This window comes from Ursus americanus, chromosome 22, assembly GCF_024610735.1.
Source record: "Ursus americanus isolate L20-20 chromosome 22, mUrsAme1.1.p, whole genome shotgun sequence".
NCBI lineage: Eukaryota > Metazoa > Chordata > Mammalia > Carnivora > Ursidae > Ursus > Ursus americanus.
In genome coordinates, this window is record NC_142148.1 from 4,119,843 (window position 1) to 4,133,133 (window position 13,291).

The following is a 13,291-nucleotide window of genomic DNA, read 5'->3' on the forward strand; positions in this document are numbered from 1 at the left end:
TCCCCATCAGTGCCCCCTGTGCTCAGAGCCGTCTTGGAGAGCATCTCCCAGCATGAGGGGCTCAGCTGGCAGTGACATCTGAGGCCAGCCCTACTGACACCGACAGCACCAATCCCAAAGCATCTCAGTTCTACTGGTGCAAACCTCCATGAAGAACTTTCCAAGACAGGGCTCCCTCTTCAGAGAGTCCATGCCCAGGATCAAGGCGTGGATGCCGTCTTGTATTCAGTGGGCAGTGATGCACCCGGCCAGGCGGCAGAGGGAGGGAGCAGGTGGCACCTGGGGGTGAGCTCGGCTGGGTGTCTCACCAGTCATGAGCAAGTTACTTTACCTTCCACAGCCTCTGTGTATCCACCTGTGCGTCGAGCAGGGACAATCAGCACACGGGCCCCTTCAGGAGGACGAGGTGCAAGGTGCTCACCAGAGGACAGGCAGACCTCCACCCTCAGCAAACGTCAACAGTGGCATCACTGTCAGGACTGTTCTCATCAGTCGTCTCTGGGACCGGCCATCTCAGCAGGAGGATGCCCAGGGACAGGGGCTGACTCCTGCCTCAGTAGAGGTCATCCCGGGAGACAGGAGCCACGCGGCTTGCCGGGCGTGCACAGCTCAAGGCAGCAAGTCACGCACGTCAACATGCTCCTCCAGCCTCACGCGTCCACCTCCACGCCAGCCCCCTCGCATCCCCCACCGCGCCGAGAGAGCACGTGTGTGCAATCACTCACGCACACGCACGCCTCCTGTCCCAGCCCCCGCGCACCCTGGGAACGTGGACCTCGCCGGGGGTCAGCAGGTAGGTGAGCCTATGAGGGGGCCAAGTATATTTGCATATAATTTGCATGTGTTGACACAGCCTTCCCATCTCTGCACAGAGCACTTCTAAGCTAACCTGTTATTACTGCTCCTCCTAAGCCCGGTTTTGCTCAGCACTCATGCTGCTTACCACCCACTGCCAGAAAGTACTATGCAGTGAGACGGGCCAAGAGCTGACTCTGAGCACCCGGCAAGTCACGCCAGCTGCCCTGGGCCTCAGTTTCTCCCCTGAACAACAAATAACAGCCTACGCCTCCACCAGGCAGACCAAGGAGATCTTCCTGCACAGAAAATGTTGGGGTGTGCCTGCAGCCGAGCACCCTCCAGAGAGCAGCAGGCTGCTCGACTGCTCTCGAGGGCCAGAAAGCAAGTCTGGGTGGAGAAGCTGGCCCAACACTCTGCCCAGATGCAGTTTCTGAGCCTTGAAGGGTGGGTTCCCTGTGCTATGGTTACTAGTTGTAGCAATTACATAAAAATGCAGGATACCTAGTTAAATCTGAATAAAATGTTAGTATAAGCATGTCCTGTGCAACATCTGGGACACATATCAAAAACGTATCTGTTGCACACCTGGAATTTTCATTTTAACCGGGAGTCCTGTATTTTATCTGACAATCCTACCTGGGACTTGAGGCTCACTGCCTTCCATTGTTACCAATCGTCTGTTTTCTCACCGCTTTTACCTATACCCAGAGAACACGGACTTTGTTTCCTTAACGTCCAGTTTCCGATGTCAGACGGGGAGAGCAGAGGTTACATGGGAGGTGAACTGAGAACTGCTGAGGGGAGGGGGGGAAGGGAGGGGAGGGACAAGTGTTTCCTAATTTAGTTAAAAATCTAAAATCTGTTCCTCTTTAGTCTCTGTGAGGAGCCCGGTGGTTATCACTGCAAACGTGAGGCCACGTTTCCTGTGGCGAAGGGTACGTGTGTTTGCATCAACAGGGCCCGTTTCTAGGGCTCTTCTCAGGATGTGAGGCCCATGGCAGGTCACAGAGGAAGAGGAAGGGCCTGTGGGCAGAGACTGCTTGGGAGGGAGGCTCTCATCCTAGGGGCTCCCTAGAGAGCCCCCCGCCCATGGGATAAAAGCCTCCTCCCCCTAGCCCTTTGCCCAGCTTCCCCATCACACACCAGTGGACTGGGACCCTTTGCAGAGCACAGAGGTGATCATGTGTCCAATTCCTAATTTCTGCTTGGGGGTTGGCCTTTGTAGGAAGGGACAGGGCTCAGGGAGTCCCACCTTTCACTGGGAGTTGCCATCAAATGCAGAAGGCTCGGGCATGAAATGTGCATGGACAGTGTCTCCTCTGTACTCAGAGCATCTGTCTGACCCTCCAATGGGCTCAGTTCAAGCTTCTCCAGCTGGGGCACTTATTCTTCTAGAATGGGCAGAGCGCCACAGAAGTACCACCTAGTGACACTACAAGTGAGCATGTGCCCCCCCGGTGGGTGACAATTTTCTTTCAAGATTTTTTTTAGAGGAAAGTGTTATTTTATAGTAAGATCAATGGATATACTATAGAGTGCCATGCAAATTTTTCATATTTTTAGATAAAACAATAAAAATAAAACGTAAAACTTTCAGCTTCCTCCTTCTTAAAGCATTGATGGAGAGCACGCCAGCCTCACAGGCACAGGGCCATTGCAAGGACTGAATAAAGAAATGTAGGTAAAGCCTTTCCCTGGCACAGCATCAGGCAAGAGTAGGCCCGTCTCTAATTGAGACTCTGATTACCGCAGCGATTAAGATCTCTTCATCTGATCGTGTATATGAGACCTCCCCGTGCATAAAGGAGTCATGAAGCAAAGAACTCTATAGGCTTTGCGCACCAGAGGAAGATTTTGTTTGATTTTCTGATGGCAGCCTGTGGTCAGGTCTCAAACAGGGCAAAAGTGTAGAAGCCACCTGTCTCTTCCGACATGCTAAGACGGGCACTCATCTTGTACATCTATGGCCATAAGACATGGCTGGCCTAAGAGGGGCCAGAGATCCTTATTACCAATAGAGAGACCATCCACTGGCTCCCCCTTCGTGACCTTGTGCCATGGCTGAACACAGGGTTTCCCAGCCCAGAACGACCCAAGTGTGCCTGCTGAAGGTGCCAGGCCAAAGCCTGGGTGAAGGACGTGGTCAGCAGCATTCAAGGAGCATGGTGTGGTCAGGAGGGAAGACACACATAACTGAGACTGGTGGGCTCAGGCCCCTTGAATCAGCTGTCTGGGTGGATGGAATGGGTGGGGCCTCACAGCCTAACACCCAAAGTCAGTGCCCTCCTTACTCATACCCTCTGACCCTTCTCGAGAAGTTCAGAAACTCAGTGGTGGCATTGCTTTTTCAGGACTGAAAACTGATATGGCCAGTGCTCATCTACATTCTGTTTCTCTACTCAACAGAGAGGCCAGCCATGTGCCCTGGGAACTCTCCCTGCCTACTCTGAAGAGATTGTCCGCGCTCCTGTCTTGGATGGGCCAGCCAGAAGTGATCTGTAAACTAAAGAAAGACTAAACATAAGCCTTGACAAATGGCACTGAACAATTAGCAGTGACTCAGTCTTGACTCTAGGACAGCAAGAGAACATTCTGCATAACGTACGAGAGAGGAGGCATGTCTCTTCTCATTAGGGGCCATGATGTATTCACACTTTCTTATTGACCTAATAATTGTCGCAAATGTACAGAAACAGTTGTCCCAACAGCTCGACTACCTTTTGGCCTTCCGCTTCTTCTTGCCTCTTGCTCAAGCTGGCTGCTGTCCTGTTATCACCCCAGAAAGCACGGTGCCGCGCTCATGGTAACTCCTACATTTAAACCACTCTTCAGATTTACAGCCTCAGCTCTGAAACACGAACAGGCTTTTTCAGGGTAATTAGCCTCACACACTATTTCAGCCAACATGCGATCAACCTAGCCCCATAATTAGTTCCTGCTAAAATATTACACTTTGTCTAAACTACATTGGAAGATGTTTCTCAGTTATGAAATCTACTTTGTCAAAATCAGCCTCGTTTGGAGATCAGGGGGGCCTCACTCTTCTTCTTTGTGGCGGTAGAGTTGCCCCCAAAGCCATTTCTGTTTATCCAAACCATGATCCAACATCTTTTTTTTTTTCCAATTTCAGCTTGTACAGCCTTTCCTTTTTGAAAAACAAAGCATAGCAATCACAATTCTCCCTTGGCCAGTGGCCAGACATCCAAGGGCTGGAGCCAGGAGATTAACGGATACACCCAGAGAGGGCAAGGTCAGAGAGCAGAACATTCTGGACACGTGTGTGTCAGAGAGAGGCTCGTAGGACCAGAGAGCGCCCCTACATGAGGGTCGGCCCCTCCCAGTTTGAATGACATGCTAAGGCCCTTCCAAACCAGTGGATGAAACATGCCTGTGACAGTAATTAATGCCAGGCAAAATGTAACAGCAGATCTTGGAAACTAAAAATAGACCTATTCCAACTGATTCATCCCCTGACTGCACAGAATTCGGAGGTTTTGTATCTGTTTCTCTTCCGCATGTAGGTTAGATTATGGCCTCTTTTCTCTCCCTCCATCTTTGTTGTTCTTCTTTTATGTCTCTCCTTCTTGTTGAGAGGTTTAAACCTTCCAGAAGAGATGTCCCCACTTGGCTACCCTCCGACCCACAAACATGCTTAATAAGCAAGGAAATCATCTCTTTTCCTGGCTCACATGGTTGGGAGCTATGTAATTTGTACTTAATATTTTCCATGCGGATGTTTCTGCCTGTTGCATCACACACAGAACTCCATAGCTTCGTTTCCGATTACGGTCCCTTCTATTTTAAACTTTGTTGATTTCTACTGGGAAGGAAGCCTATTTCATACAGATTAGCTGGACAGCTGGGTCTGATTGCTTCTGATGACTGGGCTTGGGGCCACCGGGGAAACAGGTTTCCCAAAGCCCCTTGGATGGAGCCCCATTCCACACGGCCCCAAAAGAATGGGTCAGTGCTCACTTCAGGGAGGAAGGGTCAGCAGCCTCGGGTGGAAATCAACAGGTCAAGCCAAAGGCAGGATCAGACCTTACTCCATATCTCAGGCTTAGGAGGCTGTGCTGGAAGGTGGAGGAGGGGGGATCAGAAGCCCCCTGGTTCAAAAGCTCTCACAGGGACCTGAGTGGGGGCTTGTGTCAGAGATAACTACGTGTGCTTGGAAGGAAGCATCCATCATGCTTGCCTGATATAATCACTCGGGAGGCAACAGACAAGGCTCAATGATTAAGGTCCCTTCATCTGGCCTTGCATCCCAGACCTCCAGGTGCATAAAGAAATCACAAAGACCTCTCTCACCTTCATGTGCTCAGTCCATAGGCAGGTGGGGGCTGCCGCGCTCTCCCGAAAACCGGTGGCTCCGATGAGGCAGGAGTATTCTCCCTGCTCGTCCCATCTCTGCCTTTGCTTCTCTTTATGCCTTCTCTAGAGAAAACCGAGTGCTGGAAATTAAAAAAAAAAAATTGTGTGTGTTGAGGGTGGTGGGTGTCGGGGGTGCCGGGGCGGTGGGGGGTGGCAGAGGGACGCCGGGGGTAGGTGTGCAGCCTGCCCTGGTGTGGGTTCGGGTTTAATGGCCGACGCTGGTGATAATGGTTCGCCTGCTGAAGCTCTGTGCCACTGCAGCTCTGTGTGTGGGCGGCGGCAGCTACACGGCTGGGTTTCAAACCATTACACTGAACATTTGCAAACAGATAAAAAAACAAAACCATCCGGTACAAATGGAAACTTCTGTTTTCCCTTCTCTTCCTGCACTCTCTCCCCCCTCACCTCTCCTCTCGAGCGTCGAGCGTCGGAGGAGGGCGAGGGTGGGCGCACGGCCCTATGGGCTCCCCCGGCCCCGTCTCTCGCAGCCACACACCCACTCCCGGGCCCGCCGACATGCACAGGTGCGTCGGACCTTCGAGACCCCACAGCTCCGCGGACGCCCGGATACTCGAGAAAGACTCTCTTCTCCAGGGTCCCGCTCGGAATCCAGCCACCGGGAGCCATCAAACCCAAGGGGGCTTGGGGCTTCCATATTTGGCCACCTCTCGACCCTCCTAGTCTCTAAGCTACCTGAGAACTGGCCGACGCAGGGAAATGAGATGCACTCTCACAGCTGGGTGACCCTCCCCTCAAGGACTATCCTGCGAATGGTGACACGAGATGGTCCGTGAAAACAAAGAGGGTCCCACGGTCAAGTTACTTGGCTAACCGCTGTATCCGGTATTGCTCTCAGAGAGTCACAGAGCACGTTAGCAGGTAAAGGCTCTGAGAAGTCCTGCGATTAAGAACCCTGTTTCACTGGTTTAATCCAGCATTTCCAAAGTGTGCAAGACCTCAGTCCACAGAGCACGGTGGCACCGACCAGCATCGCCATCCATCACACCACGCAGACGCGCGCACGCCACACGCACACGCCGCACACGCACGCACACCGCGCACGCGCCCTCGTGCCCGCCCCCTCCCGCCAAGGAACCTTCGCGGGAGTCAGCTGCTACTGCGGCTGGCAGAGGAAGCTGGCGGAGGGAGAAGCTGGGGCGGCGGAGGCCGTGAGGACGTAGCAGCTGGGCACTCTCACGGATGCCCCACGTGGTGAGCAGTGAGCCTGAGGCCGCGGTTCCGGTTCCGGCGGGACAGGTAACACGAGGGGTGCCGACCGCCGGCGGGGGCTGCGGGCGCCCAGCCTGATGGGTCCCCCCGCCTGATGGGTCCCCCCCGGCTCCTCCCTTCCAGGGGGGCAGCCCACGGCCGCACCCACGCGAGATCAGGGGGCGCTGTGGGGCACACGCCCCAGAGCGGCCTGAGAGCCAGCCCCCTGCCCGCTGACCTCTGCAGGGCGGTGCAGAAAGCAGACAGGCCGTCCGCTCCTCGAGAGCATGACGGTTAAGGAGGCAGAAGAGCAGAGCATGAAACGCGTCAACTCCAGGAGATGAATTTGCCCAACGGAAGCTTTCATGTTGGAAATGGCCGCTGGGACAGGCAAGGGCGTGGAGGAGCGGACAGGAGAGGAAAGGGTGGTGCGCTTTGCTGGATGGGGGCTGCTGTGGCCCTTCAGTGCCGGGAGATGCCGGGAGATGCTGCTGCGGCCCTTCAGTGCCGGGAGATGCCGGGAGATGCTGCTGCGGCCCCCCATCGATGGGCACTGGACAAGGCCTTGGAGCCCCAGCCTCCTCATCTAAAAACTGTTTCTAACCAAGGACGATTTTGACCCCCAGGGGACATTTGGCAATGTCTGGGGACATTTTTGGTTGTCACAACGAGAGGCTGGTGCTCGTGGCATCTAATAGGTAGATGGGATGCTGCTAAACGTCCCAAAAGAGACTGATCCCACCCCAATGCCAACAGTGCAGCAGAAGCTGAGAACCCAGTCCAGGTGGACCCTCCAGCCTGCCTCGATGGGGCTCAAATGAGACACCGCATGGGATTCCGACTAAACCAGAAGGCAATTACAGTATGTTTGATAAGAAGGAGACTTCCATATCATTTAGATGGCATTTAATTTCTTATTGAGCAATAAGATGGAAACAGATGGAAAGTAGAGTAAAAGCTCTCTGTTTCAGACCAAGATGAGAGAAAGCCTGCCTGCCTTATAAACACTCAAATTACATGATTTAAAAAAAAAAAATAAGAAATGCCTCCTCTTGCTTAAGTACATCAGAGAACTTGAACTCTGTGTGAACAAAGTGAAATGAGTGTAGAAAGGCTTTAAAAAGCTTGCAAGCACTTCGAAGGATAATCATTGGTAATTAGAGAATTTTATAGAATCCATTAAAGAGGCTTTAAACAAAGCTGAAATTATTTGTTGACCTTTCCTCTGAAGGAGGGTAACAGTTGTGCTGACAACACTAATGTGTCCAGCCTGGTTGGAGGTTTTCTTTTAAAGAAATCTTCAGCCAAGCTTACAGTACGGTCCTCAGTACATGGCAGATTATTAGAGATCAACAAAAAGAGAAAGTGAAATTAAAGTTCATACTTCTGTTCCAGCTGACTTCCTAGCCTCAAAAAGAAAAGCTGACCGTGCCTCACTCTGCGCCCCCGTTCAGTGGGACCCTGAGGCAGGACTCAAGAGTCCAGCCCTGGAAATGATTTTCTCTTGGGCAGTAGTGAAGTCCTAGGTGGGTGTGAACTCAGGAGAGGCAGGTAGGGCCAGGCCTGCTGTGATGGGAGCGAAGGGAGACAGGGTGTGTGCAGGGCAATCAGTGCGGAGACCAGCGCTCTTGCAGAGAGGCTTTCGAGGAAGGAATGACAAGCCAAGTTTCTGACGTGGACAGTGCACTGGGCCCACACAAGCCAGTTACATCACCTTCCTCCAGGAGCCAAAACAGAGAGCAAGGCCAGGCTGTTAGTTTTGACTTTGCTGTGCCTTCCTCATTCACCTATCCCCTCACTAGCCAGGACAAGCAATAGTCACACATCTGAGAACTTCCTGTGCCAACACTTTGCTTGGCCCTAGAAACAAAATGGTAAAGGAAAAGCAAAGGACAGTCTCTGCCTTCACAGGGCTCATAGTCAGATGAAGTAAAAAGACAAAAATCAAAGAATTATGAAAAAACACACCCAATTCATTCACTTAGTCATTGGCTGAGAATTTGAACCTCTACTTTATACTAGGCACTATTCAAGGAGAAAAAAAAAATGTGTAAGCAAATTATTATCAACAATGAAAACAACAATTTTATGAAACTCTACCTGAAGAGTAATGCTTGTCAGAAGCTCTAAAGCCCAGGCCACCTCTCTTTGTTAAAAAGGGCTGGGAGGAACCAGGTGTCTAGGCTGGGTTAGTCGGAAAGAGAGTAGCTTCCCATTTGGTGATGCATCATTATACAACTCCAGGTTCTGCGCCATCCAAAGTCATCTTGCACTCCACAATTTCTGTGAACCCTAAGCTTTGGAAACACTCCTTTAAACATGGAGGCATTGTTGAAGAAGAAGAGGACCCAGACCATCCCAACTATGGACTTGAGGTCTTACCAATGGAAGAGTACTGTTCAGAACATAGGACAGCTCTGGAATGCCTGGTTGTCTCGTTCTCCACCCTTCCCTGGGTGCTGCCAGGCCAGAGGAGGCACACCAGTGCTTCCCACCATGAGAACAGCTTTCTTTTTTTTTTTTTTAAGATTTTATTTATTTATTTGACACAGAGAGGGACAGCCAGCGAGAGAGGGAACACAAGCAGGGGGAGTGGGAGAGGAAGAAGCAGGCTCCCAGGGGAGGAGTCCGATGTGGGGCTCGATCCCAGAATGCCCTGAGCCGAAGGCAGACGCTTAACGACTGAGCCACCCAGGCACCCCAGAACAGGTTTCTCTACACAACAGTGTCTACTGCTTTTTGTATGCCTTGCTCCATCGTGTCTCTGCTTTTTCATAGCTTCTCTCCTATTCCACTGCCAATTCCTGACTCTTTCCTCCTGACACTCAAATGTGCCAAGAGAGGAACTGGTTCATTTAGTCTATACAGGGCCTCAGAGTTGGTCAGAGCTTGCCCTCCCTTTGGGTTTACCCAGAAAACACAAGCCATCTTAGAGGTGACTGCTGTGGAGTCAGCCAGCTACCACTTAGCCAGCCTTATACAAGGGACTGAGTTTCTCCAAGGGGCAAAGCCAGCATTCTATGGAGAGCCTCCCTCCCTCCCAATACAGTGGTGTTAGGAGATGAGAGTCTGGACCAATTTGGTGGTCCATGAGGTCATTTCACTTGACTTACAGATGAATACTGTAAATTGTCATATTTTTATTCTGATGCAACTTAGTACAGCTATAGCTAAAAGATCAATCTCGTGTGCTTCCCTTTTCAATAAATTTTAATAGCCAATTTTAAAAATACCAATTTTATTGAAAGACTTATATGTAAATCTAAATGAACTAAAATAGTTAAATGATTTTGAAAAAGAAGAATAAAATCAGAGGAATCACACTATCTAATTTTAAGACTTATTATATAGCTACAGTCATCAAGACAGTGTGGTATTGATGGAGATAAACACATAGATCAATAGAACAGAATAAAGAACCCAGAAATAGACCCACACAAATATGCCTGACTGATTCTGGCAAAGGTGCAAAAGCAATTTAATGAAGGATAATCTTTTCAACAAATGATACTGGAGCAATTGGACGTCTTAGGCAAAAGGAAAAGAAAAAAGAAAAATCTATGCTAAATCTCCCACCTTGCACAAAAAGTAACTTGAAATGGATAGTAGATTTAAATGTCAAATGTAAAACCATAAAACTTTTAGAAGAAAATATGGGAGAAAAGCCTTGGGACCTAAAGCTAAGGTAAAAAGTTCTTAGATATGACACCAAAAGTACAATTCAAAAAAGAAAAGAATTAGGGGCGCCTGGGTGGCACAGCAGTTAAGCGCCTGCCTTCGGCTCAGGGCGTGATCCCGGCGTTCTGGGATCGAGCCCCACATCAGGCTCCTCCGCTAGGAGCCTGCTTCTTCCTCTTCCACTCCCCCTGCTTGTGTTCCCTCTCTCGCTGGCTGTCTCTATCTCTGTCAAATAAATAAATAAAATCTTTAAAAAAAAAAAAAAGAAAGAAAAAAAAAAAGAAAAGAATTAATGTTATATTTTATTAAAATTAAATCTTCTGCTCTGCAAAAGACTTTCTAAAGAGGATGAAAAAGAAGTTTTTTTGAACAGATGGTATTGGAACAACTGGACATCTACATGCAAAAAAAAAAAAATTGGGGCACCTGGGTGGCTCAGTTGGTTAAGCGTCTGATCCTGGGGTCCCGGGATCGAGGCCCATGTTGGGCTCCCCAAAACTAACTCAAAATGAATCTCTGACCAAAATGCAAAACTATAAAACTCCAGGAAGATAACTTAGGAGAACACCTAGGTGACCTTGGCAATAAACTTGTAATTACAACAACAAAGGCACCATCCATGACAGAAATAACCAATCAGCTAGACTTCATTAAAATTAAAAACTTTTTTTTTTAATTAAAAACTTTTGCTCTGTGAAAGACAATGTGAAGGGAATGCGGAAACAAGCTACAGATGGGGAGAAAATATTTGTGAAAGATGTCTTATAAAGACTTATCCAAAACATACAAAGAGTTCTTAAAACTCAACAGTAAGAAAACAACCCAGGTGCCTGGGTGGCTCAATCAGTTAGGTGTCTGACTCTTGATCTCAGCTCAGGTCTTGATTTCAGGGTCATAAGTTCAAGCCCTGGGTTGGGCTCCATGCTAGGTGTGGAGCTTACTTTTTAAAAAAAGAAGAAGAAGAAAGAGAGAAAGAGAGAAAGAGAGAAAGAGAAAGAAAGAAAGAAAGAAAGAAAGAAAGAAAGAAAGAAAGAAAGAAAGAAAGAAAGAAAGAAAGAGAGAAAGAAAGAAAGAAAGAGAGAGAAAGAAAGAAGAAGGGAGGAAGGGAGGAAGGAAAAGAAGAGAAAAAACAACCCAGTTAAAAAATGAGCTAAAGACCTTAATACACACCTCACCAAAGAAGATCCACAGGTGGCAAGTAGGCATATTAAAAGATGCTCCATATCGTATGTCAATAGGTAATTGCAAATTAGAACAAGATGCTACTATATAAGCATTAGAATGGCTGAAACCTGGAACACTGACAACACCAAATGTTGAGGAGGATGTGGAGCAACAGGAATTCTCATACCTTACTGATGGAAATGCAAAATGGTACAGCCACTCTGCAAGACAGTTTGGCATTTTCCCATGAAATTAAACATACTCTTACCGATAATCTAGTAATCCCACTCCTTGGTATTTACCCAAAGGAGTTGAAAACTTATGCCCACAAAAAAACCTGCACACAGATATTTATAGCAGCTTTATTCATAATTGCTAAAACTTGGAAGCAACCAAAATGTCCTGTCAGTAAGGGAATGATTAAATAAACCATGGTAAATCCAGACAATGGTTATATCCAGACAATGGAATATTATTCAGTGCTAACAAGAAATGAACTTCAAGCCATGAAAAGCCTACCCACTGTATGATTCCAACTATATGACATTCTGGAAATGGCAAAACTATAGAGACAGTAAAAAACCGTAGAGATTGCCATGGGTGAGAGGGGAGGGATGAATAGATGGAGCACAGAAGATTTTAGGGCAGTGAAAATACTCTTTATGATACTATATTGATGGATGCATTTTATTATACATTTGTCCAAGTCAATAGAATGCAAAGACCAAGAGTGACCTTACTGTAAACTATATACTTTAAGTGATGATGACATACCAAAGTGGGTTCATCAGAACCTTAAGCTGCTCTTAAAAATTGTCTTTATTTTTAAAACCTGGAAAAAATATTTGCAAATCATATATTGGATAAAAGACTAGTGTCTAGATGTAGTAAAGAATTCTCAAATGTAAGTGTAAAGAACTCTCAAAACTGAATGGTAAAAAAAATCCAATTAAAAAAATGGGCATTAGACATGAGCAGACACTCCACCAAGAGGACAAGCAGATAGTCAGAAAGCACACGAGAAGATGCTCAACACCATCCAGGAATGCAGACTAAAACCATCACAGCGTACCTATCACAACAGCTGAAATAAAAAATACCAACAATACCAAATACTGGCAAAGATAGCAGTAAACTAGATCACCCACATCTGATCACCCACGTTAGAAATTGGACAGTCACTCTGAAAAACATCCTGGAAGTTTCTTATGAAGTACAACATACATTTATTAGACAACTTGGTGATTGCACATTTGGGTGTTTTTCCCTGAGAAATGAAAACTTATTTATACATACCTGTCTATGCATGTTTATAGGTGCTTTATTTGCAATAGCCAACAACTGGGAACTACCGAAATGTCCTTTAATAAACTCATGCATCTAAACCATGGAATACTATTAAGAGAAAAAAAAAAAAGCCTACTGATACACACAACAACTTGGATGAATCTCGAGGGCATTGTGTTGAGGGGGAAAAAAGTCAATCATATTCACTGTATGATTATGTAATACTCTCAAAATGACAAAATCATAGAGATGGAGAACATATCAGTGGTTGCTGAGGGCTTAGGGGCAGACAGTGAAGAGAGAGCGTGAAAGGGCATCACAGGCATCTATATCTTGATAGCGTCCACAAAGGATAAAATTGCACAGACCTACACACACACACACACGAGTGCACGTGAACACTGGTGAAGTCTGAATGAGGTCTACAGCATAATTAGTTGCATTGTGCAATGTCACTTTCCTACTTCTGATATCATACCAGAGTTATTAAGATGTTGCCATTGAAGCGATGAAAGGTCAACAGCACCTCTCTCCTCTATTTTTGAGTCTGTAATTATTGAAAAAAAATGTTTCAAAAGAGAAAAATATTAATTACATAATAGTATAGGTAATTCATAAATTCAGCAGGAAAATTGGGGTAGCAACAGACACACCCAAGGTTCGGGGACGGACGTTCCTGTGGTGCCAGCAGGCCTGGGCCCACCCACAGGCAGACATCCAGTGGCGGTCAGAAGCAAGACTCCAGCTCTTCTCCACTCAGGCTGGGCAAATTTAAAATCACAGT